The sequence below is a fragment of the Marmota monax genome, unplaced genomic scaffold (genome assembly GCF_021218885.2).
Source record: "Marmota monax isolate L192 unplaced genomic scaffold, Marmota_monax_Labrador192_F-V1.1 WCK01_AAM20220418_F8-fsc00059, whole genome shotgun sequence".
Taxonomy (NCBI): Eukaryota; Metazoa; Chordata; class Mammalia; order Rodentia; family Sciuridae; genus Marmota; species Marmota monax.
This window is the reverse complement of record NW_026693595.1, coordinates 8,838,421-8,858,999: the sequence shown is the minus strand read 5'-3', so window position 1 is coordinate 8,858,999 and position 20,579 is coordinate 8,838,421. Positions and strand designations below refer to the sequence as shown.

The following is a 20,579-nucleotide window of genomic DNA, read 5'->3' as shown; positions in this document are numbered from 1 at the left end:
CATTATTTTCATATACTTGCCGACCATTTGTATGTGTTAAGAAACGTCTATTCAGGTCATTTGCCCATTTTTTAATCGGTTGTTTCTTTGCCATGGAAGTGTTTGAGTTGCTTATATAATTGGGATATTAGCCACTTATCTGATGTATGATTTGCAAACACTTCCTCCCATTCTGTAAGCTCTTTACTGCTGTTTCCTTTGCTGTGCAGAGTTTTTTAGTTTCATTGCAATCCGATTTGTCTATGTTTGCTTTTATCGCCTGCACTTTTTTTGAGGTCCCATCTAATAATAATAATAATAATAATAATAATAATAATAACTGCCCAGGTAAATGTCAAGAAATTCTTTACTCTTCAAAAAGTTTTTTTAAAAGCCAGGCTTGGTGGTTTATGCCTGTAATCCCATCGATTTGGGAGGCTGAGGCAGGAGGATCACAAGTTCAAGGTCAGCCTGGGCAACTTAGTGAAGCCCTAAGCAACTTTAGTGAGACCCTGTCTCAATATAAAAAAATCAAAACGGCTTGGGGGATGTGGATCAGTGAAAGAGCATCCCTTGGTTCAATCCCCAGTACCCCCCCCCCCCAAAAAAAAAAAAAAACAAAAAAAAAAACTTGAGAGTGTTTTAGGTTTTCCTTTTAAATTTTTGAAATTTTGAGTTTTGCATATGGTCATATCTGATTTCTTTCATTCTGCCTATAGACAGTTTCCCCGATGCCATCCATTAAAGACACTGTCCCTTCCCCATTCTCTGTACTTGGCACCTCTATCAAAGATCAATTGATTACAAATAAGCAGATATATTTCTGGGATCTCAATTCTGTTCCTTTGATCTGTATATTTGTTTTTATGCCAGTGCCATGCTGTTTTGATTACCACAGTTTTATAGTATACTTTGAAATCAGGTAGCATGATGCTCCCAGCTTTATTTTACTCAACATACTAAATTTATGTGATATAGGAAAAGCAGTTCTATGACACAAGTTTACAATGGCAAACTCCTACATTAAAAAAGAAGACCAGAAATAAACATCTTAAGTTCATATTGCAAGTAACTGGAAGAAGAAAAAACAGCCCTAACTTAAAAGAAGAAAGGACATTATAAAAATCAGTAGAAATGAAATAGAGACTAGAAAAACATAAGTCTATGAAACTTTTCAAAAAGACAAAATTGACAAACCTTTAACTAGATAAACTAAGAAAATTCAAATAAATAAAATAGAGTAGGAGCCATTACAAGTGATACCACAAAAATACAAAGGATTTTAAGAAATTACTAAGAAGCACAACATCCTTTTTTGGAGGTGGGTATCAGGGATTGAACTCAGGGGCATTTGACCACTGAGCCACAACCCCAGCCCATTTTTGTATGCCAACAAATTGAACAGCCTAAAAAAAGATAAATCCCTAGAAACATACAACCTAAGAAAACTAAATCATGAATAGAAAATCTGAACAAATAATGATTAAAAGGATGCATCAAGGTGTAGTGGTGCATGCCTGTAATGCCAGCAGCTCGGGAGGCCGAGGCAGGAGGATCGAAAGTTCAAAACCAGCCTCAGCAACTTAACAAGACCTGTCAAAATTAAAAATTAAAAGGGCTGGGGACGTGGTTCTGTGGTTTAGCACTGCTGGGTTCAATCCCAGTACGAAAAAAAAAAAAAGAAATATGTAATAAAGTCTTCTCATCAAAACGCCCAACACTGAAGGATTGCACAGTTCTACCAAACATCAAAAGAATTAAGCCAATGCTTCTCAAGGTCTTTCCCCACCCCACCCCCCAAAAAATGTAAAGAACACTTCCAAATTCACTGTAGAAGACCAGCATTGCCTACCCTGACACCAAAGCCACAAAAGGATACCACAAGAACAAAGATTACAAGCCAACAATTCTGATGAACATTGATGCAAAAATCCTAACAAACCAAATTGAACAGCATATTAACAAGATCAAACAGGATCCCTAGGATGCAAAAATGGTTCAACATGTATATGTGAATAACAGAAAAAAGGATAAAAATCTTATGGTCATTTTGGTAGATGAAAAAAAAGGATTTAAAAAAAAAACACAACATCCTTTTTTTGGGGGGCGGGGGGAGGGTAACCTGGGATTAAATTCAGGGGCACCCAACCACTGAGTCACATCCCCAGCACATTTTTGTATTTTATTTAGAGAAAGGTCTCACTGTGTGGTTTAGCACCTTGCCATCGCAGAGGCTAGCTTTGAACTCGTGATCCTCCTGTCTCAGTTTCCTCCTGAGTGGCTGGGATTGCAGGCGTGCACCCAGCACAATATCCTTTTATGATTAAAAACTCTCAATAAATTAAGCACAGAAGGATGTAGTTCAAAGTAATAAAGTCTATATACAACTAGCTCACAGTTAATACACTCAGTGGTAGAAAGTCAAAGTTTTTCCTCTAAAATCAGGAACTGGACAAGGAGATCCTCCTTTATTAGTTCTGTTCAATATAATTAAGAAAGTCTTAGCCAGAATAATTGGACAAGACACAAAATTAGAAGTTACATCGTCTGTTTGCAGATGACAGTCTTACCTATAAAAAACCCTAATGACTCCAAAAACTATTAGAACTAAGAAATGAATTTACAGTAGTTACAGAATATAAAAGCAACACACACAAATTATTGCATTTCTACACACTAACAATGAACTATCCCAAAGAAAATAATCTCACTTATTACAACAACATCAAAATAAATTTGACCAAGGCAGAAGAATTGTAGAACCAAAACTGTAATTTATAAAAACTGAAAAAGATACAAATAAATGAAGGACCCCAGATTCAGGCATTAGAATGTCATTACAACATCCATAGTACCCAAAGCTATATATAGATTCAATGCAATCCCAACCAAAAGGCAAATAATGCTTTTCAAACAAGTAGGGGGGCGGGGGGGGGGGGGGGGGGGGGGAAGCCCTAAATTTGTATAGAACCACAGAATACCCTGAGCAATCTTGAAAAAATGTCCATGACATCTAAAAACTGGAAAAATTTCAACCAGTGTAATTATCAGGGAACATTTATCAGGTACTCACTGTCCTATGCCAGATGTCTTACAATTTTTTTTCCTTCATTTTTGCATTTTGGGGGTGCTGGGGGGCGGAACCCAGGTCCTTTAGTGCCTCCTGCACACCCAGCAAGTGCTCTACCTTCGAGCTACACACCCTCAGCCTATCCATATGTCTTAATTTGATTCTTTTAACCATGCTTTGAGGGAGTATTGTTTCCATTTTACACATGGAAAGACTGAGGATCAGATCCCATGAGACAAAATTCAAACCCAAATCTGACTCCTATTCTCATGTCTAAGCCAACATTCAAATAAACAACAACAAAAAAAGGTTTTTGTCAAACAATACCAAAGTGCTGAAACCCACCTGTTTGAGGGAATTTTTGCAGGTATCTATAATTAAGTCAGGAATGTTCCAACTTGAACTAGCTGCTGTCAACTTTGGTTTAAAAATAGCTCTAGCCTGAGGTCTAACATGCCTCTTAGCTATTTGAGATTGCTTTGTCAGTCATGGAGTAACCTTTACTGAAATGTTATAAATTCCTTTCTCCTTCCTGGAGAGCTGAAAACAACCCCAGAATGCATAAGGTTGCCTTTTTTTTTTTTTTTTTTTTTTTTTTAATAAAAAGCAGGGTCCTAGGTCCTTGTATACAGTGTCCTGTTCAGCTGCCTGGGAAAAGACAACATTTATTGAGCCCTTATTACTTGGCAATTCCATCTTTCTTCAATACTCATAAGCATCCCAAGATGGGTGCTATTATGACCTCTATTTTACAGATAAGCAAGCACAGGCTGAGAGAAGTCCAAAGCCTGTATGCTTTCCATTGTCCCTACCAGGCTGATTATGCCCTTTGTTTGTCAATGCTGCCCCCTCAGTACCTCTGCTACAAGGAAAGGGGATTTAAAAAAAAAGACAACATCTTAACAAGGGTGAGGATAAGCAACCAGACAGACTTTTGAGCCCACTTTAGACATATTGCTGGGATGAGTGAGAAAATAAAGAAATACACCTGCATCCTCAGAAAAATTTAATCCAGGAGTAGTATTAAGAGACATTCAAATAATGAAAAACAAAGCCATCTCCTCTACTCAAGGTCCCTCAATCTCAGCCCAGTGACATTTCGTCTTTAATTCTATTGTGGGGGAATCCTGGGTGTTGTAGGACCTGCAGCAGCATCTAAAGCCTCTAGTTTCCAAAGGCAGTAGCACCTCCTGATTCATGATGATCATCAAAAATACCTCCAGACCTGCTAAACGTCCAGTGGGGGGGGATACTCCCCCTCTCATGCTGCTGAGTACCACTTCTCTAAATGAGACAGGTGCTGAAATAATCTAGCATTATTTCAGGACCTTGTTTTACTTTAGTTCAGTACAAGTTTCAGAGTTCTTTTTCAACATATTAAGACACGATCAAACAAAGAATTATAATCTTTTAAAAAAAAAAAGCCTCAAAAATTACTCCTTTATTGAGGATATTGGCAAATGTAAGAGATAATGTTTATATTCTCTCAAACCTGTGGTTTGTGGAAAATTAATTTACCCTATCTGTGCTTTGATCTTCTTGCAAATCATTTCCTGAGACAAGATTTAACTTGTGAGGGCCCAACAGGCTAACCAGCTCTCAGATAGGAACTAGTATCAAATTCCAGGTGTTCTGGGAAGGGAGGTTGTCCACCCACGGAGACCCTGCTCAGTTGCATACCAAATGCCAGAGAGGGGTCCAATTTTTCCACAAAAGAAGAGAGAATCATGAGCTGCGGTTGTGGCTTTGCGGTAGAGCACTCGCCTTGCACGCATGAGGCACTGGGTTGGATCCTCAGCACCACATAAAAACAAATAAAGGTATTGTGTCTAACTACAACTAAAAAATAAATATTAAAAAAAAAAAGAATAGAGAATCAAATGGCAATGCAGCTTAGTTTTGTCTTCAAAGGGGAAGGACCTCTTTAGGAGGTAATTCAACCTTATATTAGCACTAGTATTTCAGTTAAGAAAGGATGTTTGTTGATGTTTTAGTTTTAGTTCTGGAATTCACAGTGAGGAGGATTGTCATAGTTCAAGTAGGCTTCCAGCATCTCTTTCTCATTTCTTTTCACTAAAGGAGGGAAGGAGGGCATTTCAACTCTTCCACCAGCTCTTGCTAATCTCACACCTGTCCTGCAAGGTGCATGCTGCCAGACAGATGGAACAGCTGTACCCTGAATAAAACGCCTATATTAGAAACTTCAGGTTCCACCTATCTGGGTGCCATTGGCAAAATAAGACCAGAGAGTTAACTGTGTTATGTATTTTACATGTTACCTTGTGGGTAGGCAGAAAACCACCACCTGAAGATGCCCAACTGATTCCCAAACCTGTGAACATGTCATGTACAGGACAAAAGTGACTCTGGAGATGGAATTAAGATTAAGGAGTTTGAGATGGGATGATTTTTTTTCTAGATCATCCACATGGGCCCAATGTCACCATGAATCATTCAAAGCAGGGAGGGGAGGGAGGGAGATGGGACAGCAGAAGAAATTTTATGTGTAAAGAGATTCTAGTTATCACTGGTGGCTTCGAAAATGGAGGCATCACAGGACAAGGAATGCAGGCGGCCTCTAGAAGCTGGGAAAAGGAAAGATTTTCTTCTAGAACTTCAGAAGGAACCAGCCCTGCCAGCCCCTTAATTTTATTCAGTGAGACCTATGTTGAACTTCTGACCTGCACAATTGCAATATCATAAATTTATCTCTAGCATTGAATTTTGGGGTTCTCTTACAGCAGGGATAGGAAGCTGCAGCAGACTTTGGTATGTGGATATGGGTGATGCTGTAAGAAACACTAAAGAACTGTGGAAGTGGCTTTGGAATTGGGTAGTAGGTGGAGTCTGAAGAATTTGGAGGGAACATGGTAGAAAGTCTAAATTGCCTAGAACAGATCTGTTACTAGAAACTTGGACATTAAAGGCTGTGAGGACTCAAAGGAAATATTTGTCAAGAACAGAATACCATGATTCCACGGGCAACATGCTACTTCCTATGCACTATAAAAGTGAAGACCCCAAATTGATTACCTAACAACTCATTCTCTTAGCAGTTTTACTATAAAGTCTGTGTCACTTAATGGGTAAAGTGATTTTCCTTGGAATGTTATTACATCCTAGCTATGTGACCCAAGTACAATGACCCCTCCAAATCTCACTCAGGGAGGATGGTCACGAATGAAAAACTCAAAGCTCTTAGTAAATAGTGGACCCTCAAGAATGTGAGTTATTTTCCTGACTAGTATAGAGGAGAAAATTAATAGATAGGAATATATCCTTTCTTCTCTCCCCAGGAAAAAAACGTGATACGCTTCCTCTAGGGAAGACTCAAAGCCTAAGCATAAAAGAAACAGGCAAACAGGATACTCAGGAAGGCAGTGCTAAGTATATCAAAGGTGAGGTCTGGGGACTCAATGGGGCCCTTCCAAAATGCAAGGGACACATACCCAAAGCAGCAGGAAGAAAAGGAGGCCAAGTTGTTTCTCTGGGTGACTCTATTACGGGACGCTTGCCAAGTGCAGTTAGAGAATACTGGGCAGAGTCACTGTGTCACTGTCTGTGCCAACTTGGACAGGAAGTGAAGCAGTGGGCCCCATGGTCACAGAGCAGGCAGGAGGAGTGACAGGGCAACCTCAAAGAAAGACATCCTTTTCAATTCTCTGGCCTGGCTTCCTACCTCAGCCACCCCTCTCTCCAGCCTCTAGGCTTCTCTACCCATGGAATTAAAATGTACGACTCAGGACAATTGTTCTCCACAGGCAAGGCAAAGCAAAATTTTATAGACACTCATAGGATGTTCTACATAAGAATGATGATCTTTCTTTTTCTAATTTTTTTTTTTTTTTTTTTTTTTTTTAGTTTTGTATACAAAGCTTCTGGGAGAAATGTGTCAGGGGAAGAAAGCACTGGAAGCATTTGAACCTTTCTGTCTGTTTGCATCTGTACCTTGACTATAAAGGACATTCCAAGGATCAACAGTCAAGAGTAAATGTCAGCCAGCAAGCCACTGTGCAAATAAGAGGGGGAAATCATCCTAGGAATGATTAAGATAAAACCAAGTGGGGGATAATTAAACCACTCTTTAGCATGCTCCTGGCATGTCATTATTGCCCACACAGCCTTTTCTGCTTAGGAGCAGCTTCTCCTGCTTTTTCCCTGCAAAAAATCTCCTAGTACCTGAGAAGACACCACATCTCACACATCCTTTTCTGGATAGTGAAATCCACAGCCTCCCCAGCAGAATGTGATTAAGGCACAGATTTTTGAGACCCAGGCACATGTACCCACTGAGCACAATCTGTCTTTCAAAAAAGTTCTTCCAACAAATCCATTGTTTTGGATGCATAAACTGGAAGACCGTACATTTCTGCATTACATTTTCTGCATTTCCACAAGTTGGGTTGGTCTAAAGGCTCATTCTTCTCACTCCTACTATTACTCAATGCCCTTTCGGAGTGAACCAAGACAGGCAGCTACAGAGCAGATGCATTATTTGGATGCATTAGACAACAGAATTGGCTCTTACCTCTGCCTACTCCTTTTTCCCTACTCCAAGCTGCAAATCTCTGCTTGTGTCTGTGGATAAAAACGCAAGTGGAAAACTGGGCCCCGGTGATTTGTATTATTCTCCTTATCTCAACCCTGATCTGTGGAATCTGGGAGTGTCAGCTGGTGAATCTCCAGATCCTCCTAAAAGAATGACTTGTCTTGAGATCTCCTTTTACTTTCCATAAACATAAGAAAGGGGAGGCATGGCTTGGAGACAATTAGATAATGAATTTACTACTGGAAGCAAATTCCAACCTATTTCTCTAAGAGAAAAACATGTGTAGGAAGTGTTCAAAGCTCCCTTGACCTTTCCATCAGTCTCATTCAGTCTGTCCACTACAGTTTTGACTGGCCAGCTCTCCAATCCTTGGCTTCTAGCCAAGCAGTGTCATCTTTAACAAGCACAGTTTAGACACTCAAACACTGGGATTCAAATACGTTGAATATTCAGAATTAGATGATCTTAATAGTACTCTGGAACAGGAGGAAAATTTATTTATACATGTGTATGTATACACATATACATAATATGTATAAATTTTCTACTTCAGATGCTTTGTCCAAGGGCAGATGAGGTTTCATTAGTTAAATATTCAGGCTGTATCACATACTTTAAATGCATTGTGCATTATCTCATTTGTTGCTTAGAAAGAGCCCTATGACAAATATTCTTTATGTCCATTCTTCAGATGAAAAAACTGAGGTTTAGAAAAGGTAAACATGCCTGAAGTCACAAATCAGCAGATCTAAAGATTGAACCCAAACTGATGCTCTTAACCCAAGATTAACTTCTATGACATAAATGTGATGAACTACAAATTCTTAAACCAGCTGTGACTCCTCGAAACTGCCCGCCTTGGAGTTCAACAAATTTTATTGGCAAAATAAATAATTATCTCCTTTTTTCTCCCCAACAACCTTTGTTCTAGGGTAAGAGACCCCCCACCCACCTACACACAGAGAGAGCTTTACCTCTGACTAGCAATAAGTCACAATTATCTCCATGGTGCTGACTTCAAAGAGATGCAAATATTCAAAAGGACCTTCCTCTTCAAAAGAGTCCCCATTGCTGAAAAAAAAAAAAAAAAAAAATCCAGTTCCAAAACTGTTCTGACCAGCAGTGACATGCATGGTGCCAGATGCCCCATTATCTTCCACAAGTCACCCAGCCTCTGAGCTTACCACCTTCCTGCTCCTTCCTGCAGCTGTGCACACAAGGTTGATTATACCACAACAGCGAGTACATTTCTCTATCCAAGAGATAAGAAAAACAAGGTTGACTGAGGTGCTACTTTAAGATTTTGACCCACACTCCAGAAATCTGGAAGTGCATTGCTCTATAATAAACTCAGTTTCACCCACTTTCAAGATGCATCAAAACAAATGAAAGCTATTTTGGTCTCAGGATAAGGCTTCAACAGCCCACAGGACGCTCACGTAAAGTTGCTTGGTAAGATTTTCATATATGGAATGTTAAGTTTTTGAGCATCAACTGTATACCTAAACATACTAAAATAGACATAGAATGGTGGTTACCAGGGTCTGGCGAGAAGGGGGAGTGACACGTGTTTAATGGGTACAGAGTTTCTGTTTAAGATGAGGAGAAAGGTTTGGTGATGCAAGGTGGTAATGGTTGCAGAACAATGTGGATATACGTCACACCACCAAACTGTATACTTGAAAAATGTTTAAAATAGTTAAAATAAAAGCTGCTAGGCATAGTGGTGCATGCCTATAATCCCAGCGGCTGGGGAGGCTGAGGCAGGAGGATTCCAAGTTCAAAGCCAGCCCCAGCAACAGTGAGATGCTAAGCAACTCAGTGAGACGCTGTCTCTAAATAAAATACAAAATAAAGCTGGGGATGTGGCTCAGTGGTTGAGTGCCCCTGAGGAGTTCAATCCCCGGTACCAAAAATTTTAAAAAGCTAAAAATAAAAGAATACTGCTGAGCTACTGTATACATCCTATCAGTGTATGCCTAAGTAGAGTCCAGTTCCCCTGTAAAGTGGTCCAAAGTGAGGCTGACCACAGGGGCTCATGTTAACTACTCCAGAATAGCTCTGTGTCTGTGAACTATCACCTGGAGAAGAGTTTTGGAACCGCCTCCCTCACAGGCATGCCGTCTGGTAACGAGATGGGCATCTTAGCAAGTCCTCTTCTGATGCCACGACATAAGGCAGCAGTGTCTAGCTCACAGATACCGACAGGCACATAGTACCAATGGTGCTGGTCCTTTCCATTTTATGGGCTATTTCAAACACTGTGGAGAAACCAAAAGGCTGCCACGGTTCAGACTGAAACGGTCTCTGCTTCATATAGTCTCTTCAACTCAGGAAAATAAAGGCTTTTCACAGAAAAATCTTTTTCCCTCCCCCAGGGTTCAGTGTTCTGAATTATAAGCCAATCTTGATTCCAAAGGGGAATAAATACTTCTTACTTTTGCTGTAACAACTTATTTCCCTCTCATGGGAGGGAAGAGGAAAGAAACGCAAAACTTGGCGGGCTGCAATGGCTATGCCTATGGTCCCAGAGGAATGCACTAGTTCAAGGCCAGTCTCGGAAATTTAGGGAGACCCTTTCTCAAAATAAAAAGCTGGAGATGCAGCAGCTCAGTGGTAGAATGATTGCCTAGCTTGTGCAAGGACCAGGATTCAATCCCCAGTAACACACAAATACAGAGAAACCTTGAGTTAAAACTGACTTTTACCAGCCTAGGTCTCTATACTTCTTTTGAATTACATAATATCCTGATCATTTTCTTTAAAAGTTGCATGATTCATTTTTATTTTTTTAAATGCATTTATTTTATTTGTTTATTTTGTATGTGGTACTGAGGATCGAACCCTGTGCCTCACATGTGCTAGGCGAGCACTCTACCACTGAGCCACAACCCCAGCCCACATGGTTCATTTTTAAATGCCACTGTAGACTTGATGGCTATCAACAATGGTAAAATATCTAAAATAAACCTGATTTCCTCAATATAAAAGTATTCTTAACTGGAATAGTGTTAACAACTAAAGCACAAATACTAGAAAAGTCAAGACATGGGCACAAATTCATATGGGACCTGGACTTAGCGCTTCCTGTCAAAGAGGAAAAATGGTTTCTTAAATATGTAGTTAGGAAAACCAACAGCCTTCTGAAAACAAAAAGTAAACTGGGATCCATACTTACTAAAATAAATTCAAGAAGGATAAATAATTTAAATATGAAAAGCTGAAAGCAGGGCTGGGGATATAACTTAGCAGTAACGTGCATGCTCGGCGTGCACTAGGCCCTGGGTTCAACCCCAGCCACCAAGAAACAAAACAGAACATGGAACTGAAATCATAGAAGTATCAGAAGAACCTTGGACAAATGAAAAGCAAAATGGTTAATGAGGGAACGCCTCTTTTCTCTTCATAACACTTAATCCGAATATCTTAGAATAAACAACTAATAAATTCATCTGCATGTAAAAATGCAGTGTAATTCCAGTTAAAAGGTGAACAGTAAGCCAAGTATGGTGGCGCACACCTAGAATCCCAGCAACTTAGGAGGCTGAGACAGGAGGATTTCAAATTCTAGGCCAGCCTGGGCAATTTAGCAAGATCCTGTCTCAAAATAGAAAGTAAAAGGAACTGGGGCAGGGAGATGTAGTTCTTTGGTAAAGCTCTCCTGGGTTTAAGCCTCAGAACCAAAATGAAAAAAGATCAGCAACAAACAGGGAACAACCCTAACTTTTAATCATAGATAACAGACTAATTTCCTTTCTATATACAAAGTGATACAACTCAATACCTAACAACCCAATAGCACAGGATGTGAACAGTTTACAGAAAGGTAAATATGAATGACTCCTCCACAGGAGGAGTCAGGAAAAGATACTCAACCTCCCAAAGACATTCAAACTAAAACCACTTGAGATATCATTCTTCACTTCACAGATTGCCAGATTAAAAATTTCATAACACACTGTGTTGGCACAGATACAAACAGGTATTTCTGTACCTTGCTGATAGGAGCACATATGAGCACAGTTTCTATGGAAGACATTCATAGCAAAATCTATTACAAGTACACATAGCCATATCCTTTCACATGGTGATTCCACATTCATCCCACATGCCATTGCATGTGGACAAAATATATGTGCAAGCTATCCCTGTGGCACTGTTGAATTTAGTAAGATCAATAGGAAACTGATTAAACAAATATGGAATATCTATTAAAAAGATACCAGGCTGCTGTGTTTAAAATAAAACAGGGAAAATCTGTGTTTAAAATCTACAGGGAAAATCTTACCTGTGTGGAAGGAGTCTTAAGACATGGTTATATGAAAAAAGCACGGTGCATAACTGTATGTAAGGTACATTCTCATCCATAATTTCAAAAGAGGGTAATCCCCCCCCGTTTTTTTTTTAATTTTTTAATTTTTTTTTTTAGAGAGAAAGAGAGAATTTTTAATATTTATTTTTAGTTTTCGGCAGACACAACATCTTTGTTTGTATGTGGTGCTGAGGATCGAACCCGGGCCGCACGCATGCCAGGCGAGCGCGCTACAGCTTGAGCCACATCCTCAGCCCAATCCCCCCTTTTTAAAGAGTGGTATCACCACACCCCCACAGATTATTACCTCTCATGCCTGAGGAAGGCTATGATGGCTGGTGTAGGAACTGGAAGCCTTCTCAATATTCTCTCTTTTTAACTGTGAGGAATGCATTAGCCATTTGACAATTATTATTATTATTTTTAATTGTTGATAGACTTTTATTTTTATTTATTTTTATGTGGTGCTGAGGATCAAACCCAGGGCCTCACACATGCTAGGCAAGCACTCTACCACTGAGCCACAACCCCAGCCCAAAAATCACTTTTGAATTCAGTAAAAATGGTTGTAAAGCAAAGCTGAGGAAATGCACCAGAAAGGGAATAGAAAGGTCAAGACACAGAAAACAAAGAGTAAAAGTAAGGAAATCAGGGGATCACTCCTGAAGGACAAAATTTGAGAATGAGAATTTGACCAAGAGAAAAAGGGAAGGATGTCAAAGATAATTCAAGAAATCTTCCATAAACTGAAAAACCTACTTTTGTAGATTGAGATGGTTGCTGTGTGCCTAGAAAAATGAGAAAAAAAAGACCAATGACAATTCTTGATACAAAGATACTAAGAACTTTCATAGAGAAAATGGTTCCCATAAAAACCTACACATTTAGGGAGCAACCTCTTCAAGATTTTGAGGGAAAATGATTTCTAAATGAGAACTATATACTTAAGCCTTAATTAACAAGAGTAAGGATGAAAGGGGGAGAGGGGAGACATTTTGGATAAGCCAAATCTCAAAAGCATACCTCCCTGGAAAGCTTTCTCAGAGGATATTGGCTAGTGTCCTCCACCAAGACCACTGATAGGGAGAGACCACAGGAAAGGATGCTACAAGATCTGGAGAGAGAAGAGGAGGGGTCTAAGAACAGGGGCACCTCAGCACTGATCCTCATCTCTCCAGAGGAGTCAAGAGGAGAGCAAGGGCAGGGTTCGGGTTGGGGTCAGTGAGCAACACATTAAGCTAACAAGCAACCCCAACAGCTGTGAACTCTGGATGAGAAAACCCTGAGGAAGGAAATGTCATTGACATTACATGTCTCAGCTGTGAATTATCACAATTTAAACACCGTTGATCAAATTAAAAACTGTTAGAAGTGTTGGCAAAGTCATGAATTTTATCTTCATCTTTTGTTGCATAAAGTTAATAAATAGTATGCAAAGTTAGATTTAGGGGGGAAAAAAATCAAGAAATAACAGCACAGGATATTTTCCTCAAGAACTGTAAGTTTCAGCCAGGTGCAGTGGCACGCACCTGTAAGGGATCACATCAAGGCCAGTCTCAGCAACTAAGACCCTGTCTCAAAATAAAAAAAATAAAAAGGACTTAGGATATGGCTCAGTGTTAAGTGTCCTTGGGGTCAATCTCTAGTACAAAAACAACAACAACAAGCCGTGCCTTTTTCATAGGGTTTAAGCCAGTTTAAGGAAAAGGAAAAAAAAAAAAATCAGCATTTTCTTGCAGTTCAATGATATCAGAAGACAGACAAGAGATCTCAGTATCCAAGTAGTTACCTCTGAGGGAAAGGAGTCAGGGGTAAGAAAGGTTGAGTTAGGAGCTACTGTTTTTACTTACCAGTTTTTTTTTTTTTTAATACTTATTTATTAGTTTTCGGCAGACACAACATCTTTGTTTGTATGTGGTGCTGAGGATCGAACCCGGGCCGCACGCATGCCAGGCAAGCGCGCTATAGCTTGAGCCACATCCCAGCCCCTACTTACCAGTTTTACAGGATTTTTTTTTTTTTTGGGGGGGGGGGGCGGGGATGTATCTGGAGTGAATCTAGGGGTACTTAATCACTAAGCCAGTCCTTTAAATTTTGTAAATTTTGAAACAGGATCTTGCTAAATTGCTGAAGCTGGCATTGAACTTGTGATCCTCCTACATCAGCCTCCCAAGCCGCAGAGATTACAGTTGTGTACCACCATGCCAGGCCAGAATTTGACTTTTTGAAGTATACAAACATACATATGTAAAACACTTAAAATCTTTCATAGAGCTGATGTGCAAGGGTGTTTCCACATGAGAACCAACCATAGGCTTACATGCACTGCCCCCAAAATAAAAACCATATTTCAAATAATACCTAAGAAAAGTTGATGGTTCTTGGGTCTCCTGCTATTGACTGTGCTCCTGCCTATTAACTCCTTCCTACCTGTGGGGCCAGAGCACAGTCATCATCCTGTGTTTCATTCCCTGGTATAAATGCCTCAGAAACAATGCCAGGATGGCTACCTTCCTTGAAAAATTTAGGACTTTTCAGGTTTTTTTCATTAACACTAATTTTTCTCATTCTAAAATGAGTAAGATCACACAATAAAATCAGAATCCCCAGTACTTTGTGTTTTTAGAACCTCATTCTCCTGATAAGTGGAGTTAGGAACGCATGTGGGTTTGCATGCAGAATGTAATTAAAAGTTTTCAACTTGAACAATGATCCTTTGGGTGACATATTTGATGTGCTAAAAAATCAGTTTTGGGGAAAAAAAACAGTTTTGGGAATTACAGGAAACCCCTCCCCTCCTCCAGTTCTAGTTGTAAGGGACAAGCAGCCGCCAGGGTAGCATGGACCCTGGCACAACCCTCTGTGGCTGGCTGCCCTATCACAGTGCTAAATGAGCTCATCAGCTTAAATACAAGTGCAGCTCATTAGCGTTATTAACTCAAATTTGTCCAACTCAGAAATACAAAATTCTGCTTCTTTTGTAAGCATCTATGTATCCGAATTTGCAAAGATTGTTCACATTCATAGATTTCTCTGAAGATTTCAGGCAAAATTGAAGCTCCAGGAGGACAGTTGCTCTGTGGCTTTGGGTACCTCCTGAAACTACCCACCAATCGCACACTGGGATAATGTGTCCAGACCAAACACCCCATAGAGATATGTAATCCTTTCAAGTTTTAGCCAACAATTCCTTCTATGGAAGAGAGACAAGAAACACTTCAAAGGATACTCTGTCAGAAATCAAGAGCCTTGGGTTTAAGAAGCAAGAGTTGGGGATTGACTAACCAAAGAAGTGAACAACAGTGGTTTACAAGTATGTTAATGCTTATATCACTATTAATTCAATACTCTGGTTTCTCTTCAGATCGTATAAATCTTTCGCCTTTTACTATTAATTCAAACAGAAGCCTCTGGAGAGATAGCATATTCCAAACTGCCGTTTCAGAACACTGATCAAACTGGTAAGCGGCATATGACCTTGAACAACTGTGCTGACCAGGCCAAAGCACCAAGAATGTCAGCTAGCTGAAAGACAAACAAATCTCAGTAATAAGTGATTTCGGCTCCTCTGTAACCTAGATTGAAAATCTTACAAATCATACCCTCCCTAAAGATACCTGAAGGATCTAAAAACAAAAGGCTGAGTTACTGTCAAAAAATAAACAGAATGATAGAACATCTTTTAATCAAGAAAAGGGTGGGAAAGAAGGAGGGAAGAGTGTATTATTCTACCAACATGGAGTATCGCGAGTGAGCTTAAAACTTAGTCCCTGACATCCTGGAAGCCAAAACAGAAGGAAATACAATGAGTACATAACAGTGTTTGGGGGGGTGGGGGGGGGGGTGGGGAATGCCCCTTCCCCAGAAAAACAAACTGAAACGTACACTTCTTCCTATGAGGGATTCCTAACAGCAGAGTAGATTGTCAGCAGTTCATCAGACAAATAGGTACTTAAGTCCCTTCTATGATTCTAGCCTCCGCTCTAACAGCTTAATGTACATCAGTCAACATCTACAGAGACCCAGTTCTACTGGGGTAAACACAACAAATAAAACAAGTAAATTACAGTGTGTTACTGGTTGAGTTGAGATGGGAAAAAAGGAAAGGCTGAGTTGGTAAAGAGGGACCAGGAGTGCCAGGAGAAGGCCGACTATAACTTCACGTCCTCAAGGTACTGAGATGGTGACACTGAGCAAGGACCTCATGGAGCCAAGGAAAGCACTTCAGGAGGAGGAAGGAGCTGGCCCAGAGGCTCCTGTGGCATGACACACAGGCATGACTGAGCAAGGGCAAGCGGGGAGGAGACAGAAGAGCGGGCTGCAGAACCACAGGCACCAGGTCAGGAGAGTCTTGGCTGTCACTGTGGAAACTTTCCCTCCTATGGAAATAGGGGTTAATACAGGGTTTGAGCAGAGAAGTACAATTTGACTTTTGTTTTTAAAGCAGAGCTGCTAGGAATGGACTACAGGGAAACCAGTGATGAGGCTACTAGGATTACACAGGTGACAGAACATGGAACAGTGAATGGGGGGAGAGGGAGGAGGAGGGGGAGGAGGAGGGGGAGGGGGAGGAGGAGGGGGAGGGGGAGGGGGAGGAAGAGGGGGAGGGGGGGAGGAGGAGGAGGAGTCGGCAGATTCTCCACATATTCTGAAGGTGGAACAACGGGATTTGCTACGAGCTTTGATGTGAGATGTGTGAAAAGGGGGAATCAAGATGATTTCAGAGGTTCTAGGTTTTGCCATCTATCACCAGAGAAGACTGTGGGAAAAAATGAGTTGGGGGAAGAATCAGGAATTCTGTTTTGGCCATGTTGAGGGTGAGGTGGTCACCAGGCATCCAGGTAAGGAGGAAAGGGGATGAATGGAAATGAACTGGGAGAGAAGTCGGAGCAGGAGAAATAAAAGTGAGGATGACTGATTTACCAATGGTACCAAAAGCCATGAGACAGGATGAGACCACAAAGGAGGGTCTACAGAAAAGAGAAGATCAGGGATAAGCCCTCAAGTCCTCCCCAAAGCAAGGATGAGGAACCCACAAAGGGAGCTGAGGGGGAGTGGCCAGAGAGCAAGGAGGAGAAATAGGAGATGCAGATTTTTAATATGATCATGTCTTATATTATTCATCAATAAAAACAAAAGGCATGACAATACGTCAGAATTCAAAGTGGAAGGCATTAGTTGTCGGGAAGCTGCAGCAGAGCAGTGCAGGTGTTTAGCATTTGGCCAGTTCTGGCTTAACTCCCATAGCTTTCAGCACCAAGAGAGTGTAGCGAAGTGAAAGCCAGGGCAGGTCAGAGACTGGGGGCCAGGAGCACATGGGCAGCACACAGGCAGGACATCAGCATTTGGAGAGTGACCTGGATTAGACACCAAAGTAGCTTATCAGAAAATACCAACTCCAAATTGAAAAGTTAATGGGAAGCCCCTTCCAGATCTATTGTGCAGAAAGAACTGCCCAGTCTGGTGTCTGTGTACTGCCAGTTAAACCTACTCAGGTCCCTGGCCTGAGTGCAGAATCCAAGGGTTACCCCCGCCAGCATACACACCTGCTAGTAGAACAATAAAAAGCCTCGGCAAGCACAGAAAGGAGTGTTTTCTGGTGTACTTCATGTACATATGGCACCCTTAAAATTTCAACTGCATGGGGCAAGCATCATACGTGTGTTTATACCCAATCCTGTTCCAAAAAATGTTTGAGGCAACTTTCGAAACTAGATGTAATTAAAAAAAAAAAAAAAAACCAGAAATAATAAATCCAGAGTAAGGGAAAATGTATTGAAATAGTAAAACAAGACCTAAATTAATTAGTAAAAATAGTCATCATGAAGTTCCACATGGGTTTTTTTTTTTTTTTTTAAAACAGTGGGCAATAGATTTGGCCAAAGTAACAAGAAAAAACAGTGACAAGATAAGTCAAATACTCTCCCAAGAAATGTCCCAGCATTTCCCAATATCAAGGCCTCGGGCAACTTTTCCAGTGGTTCCTTAAAAGGCTGCAAAGACCGAGACGCAAGAGGGATGGTGATGTGTAAAGGTTTCCTGTAATTCTTCAGCTATTCCCTATTTCTCCATTACATAAATTGGGAACATAATAGATGCTAATTCAACTTTAAAAATTACAGGGAAAAGGAATTTCAACATTCCAAGTACCCCAATACTTCAATGGCACTAAAGTGTAAAATCCTTTAGAATTTCATAAATGAACACACTTAACACAAATGAGTTTCCAATAAGACTTGGGAGCAACTCAATCGCTCAGAAAGAACCAGAGAACAGAATTCTGTGTCCACCAGCTTATGCTTGGTCTGCTTTAGAGGTCAACCAAGTGAAGGAGATTTCAACATTCTCATAAAAATTAGAGAACCACTGAATATGGTGATGTAGGCCTGTAATCACTGCGACTCAGGAGGCTGAGGGAGATCTCAAGTTCAAAGCCAGCTTGGGGAACTTACTGAGGCCCTGTCTCAAAATTTTTAGAAAGGGCTGAGGATGTAGCTCAGTAGTAGAGCACTTGCCTAGCATGCATAAGGCCCTAGGTTCACTGCCCAGTAATATTAAAGAAATAATAAAAAATTACAGAATGCATCTAAGACCTTTGCCTAAACAGATGCTCCTACCTTATAAAAATGGGTATATCAGGGAGGCTGTAGGAATGTCAGTACTGGAAATTGAGACAGTTGCTAACTTAGCTAAGTTGCATAGGGTAGCCTCAAACTTGCACTCTGCCTGCCTTGATCTCCGGAAGTGCTGGGGTTATAGGTGTGTAGCACGTTCCCAGCAATCCTAAAAAATTTAACAAAAAGGCCCATTTCTACCCTTTTCTTAACAGCACTATCACCTTTAATTGGTTGCCAAAACCATATTAATACAGGCAACTGCATGAAAATTAATTGAATAAGACAGCAGCATGTGAAAAACCAAGATATAAAAATCAGGAGTAAGAAATGTAATTTCTTGATTAAAATACAGATCTAGACGCTTGAGAAACAATGAAAAGTTACCAAATTATGGGTACAGCTCTTAAGAGATCAGTGTCACTCAAATACTAGACCTTATTTTCCATATCTAGGCAGATTTCTGAGGCATAACCTTTTCTAAATAAAGCCCCAAAAAAACAGATTTAATCAGTTCCAAAAACTTTCCAAATCAGCATACAGGCCATTAAACCTTTCTGAATTAAATATAGTTTTCCATTATGGTAGATTATATTGTTTCCAATTATTTTCTGCCCTCCCTGAAAGAAGATTATACCCCTCCCAATGTCATGTGACTGAGTCTGCAGATGGAAGAATTAACTACACCTCCAGACTCCTCTGTGGCAGGTGAGCCCTACAACTTGCTCCAGCTGACTGAATGCTAGTGTAAGTGACATACAAGCAGAGTGTTAATAGCCATGAATGGACTGCTGGTCATTTCCTTTCTTACCCTATATTGTAAAAGTCTACCCTAGAGTGGGGTGGTTCATTTAACCTGGATCTAAAAACAAGAAGATCCCTGTCATAGAGCTCCAGCTGTCAAATGATGTGACCAAGAAATTAAAATGTTGTTTTAAGTCACTAAGTATAATCTGAGTGATGGAACTACTTCATTTTTAAAACTGTTCATGGTCAGTGGAACAATTACTACCTAGTCTGAAGAAGGCAGACAGATGTGCAGGCCTTAGTGCTGGTGAATCTTCATGCTAACCATTTGCACAATGAAAAATGAAATGGAAATAACTTCTGCCTTCTTCTAATCAAGTTTTCACTTTACCCAATGTGCTTAGGAGGAGGGGGAGCACTGGAGTTACTGGTTTGGCTGACCTTTAGAAGACCTTGATGAGAACAACAGTAAGTTCAAAGAAGACAAGGTCCAGCAGCCAACCCTTCCACAGGCATGTAATTAATGTCTAACTGATCAGGGATAAAACAAGGATAAAGGCTATAAACTTAACCGGCAGGCTAGTCTTCTGGCAAAATAAGGAAATGTAATTGTCTGGGATTTTATGGGATGTAGAAATCATAAAAATAAAAAATATAAATTCAAAAAGTCCCAGGTTCTTTTTAAGCTTTCTAGTATTAGTGTCTGCCTAGAAAATTTGCCAAGACCTGATGATTCAAATAATTTTTTAAATGATCAATTAAAACAGAACTTGATGAAAATCACGACATCTCTCACACTTGTTTTCTAGAAGTCAAAGAAAATTAATACCCAAAGTCAAGACTCTTCTCATAGCTACTGTAATGAAAACTTATTAATTCACTTGAAGCCAACTTTTTTTGGTTTTAGTGCCAGGGACTAAACCACATCCCAAGCTCTTTTTGAGACAGGGTCTATGCTAAGTTGCTGAGGCTGGACTCGAACTTATGATCTTGTCTCATTCTTCCAAGTCACTAAGATTACAGGGGTGCACCACCATGCCCAATTAAAAATCTAATTTCTAAAAGAAAATATTCCATAAGACCACTTGTAAATCTGTGACGGGAGATGTCCAGGGAAACACAGAACACTTTACTAGCACTAAGCAGGCAGACTTTCATATACAGAGGCTCTGGGGAGAGTCAGTGCTAGTTGGGAGGGAGCAAATGGGAAAAAAAGCGCACAGTTTTAAGTGCTTAGAAGCTCAAGGACAATGCTAAGCCGCCTCATAATGGCATAGGCCAAGTCAAGGTTCACAGGCAATCCACAAC

The 20,579-nt window shown here is 40.3% G+C and overlaps 1 protein-coding gene across 2 annotated transcripts in view; it reads right to left on the bottom strand.

The window, feature by feature from the left end:
- Kank1 (KN motif and ankyrin repeat domains 1) overlaps nt 1-20,579 on the bottom strand; it is a 208,429-nt gene that overhangs the window by 175,414 nt on the left and 12,436 nt on the right. For both annotated transcript variants that reach the window (XM_046459371.2, XM_046459366.2), the window contains exon 2: nt 8,573-8,669. The gene's annotated coding sequence lies outside the window, so the exon portion shown is untranslated. The remainder of the gene's footprint in view (nt 1-8,572; nt 8,670-20,579) is intronic.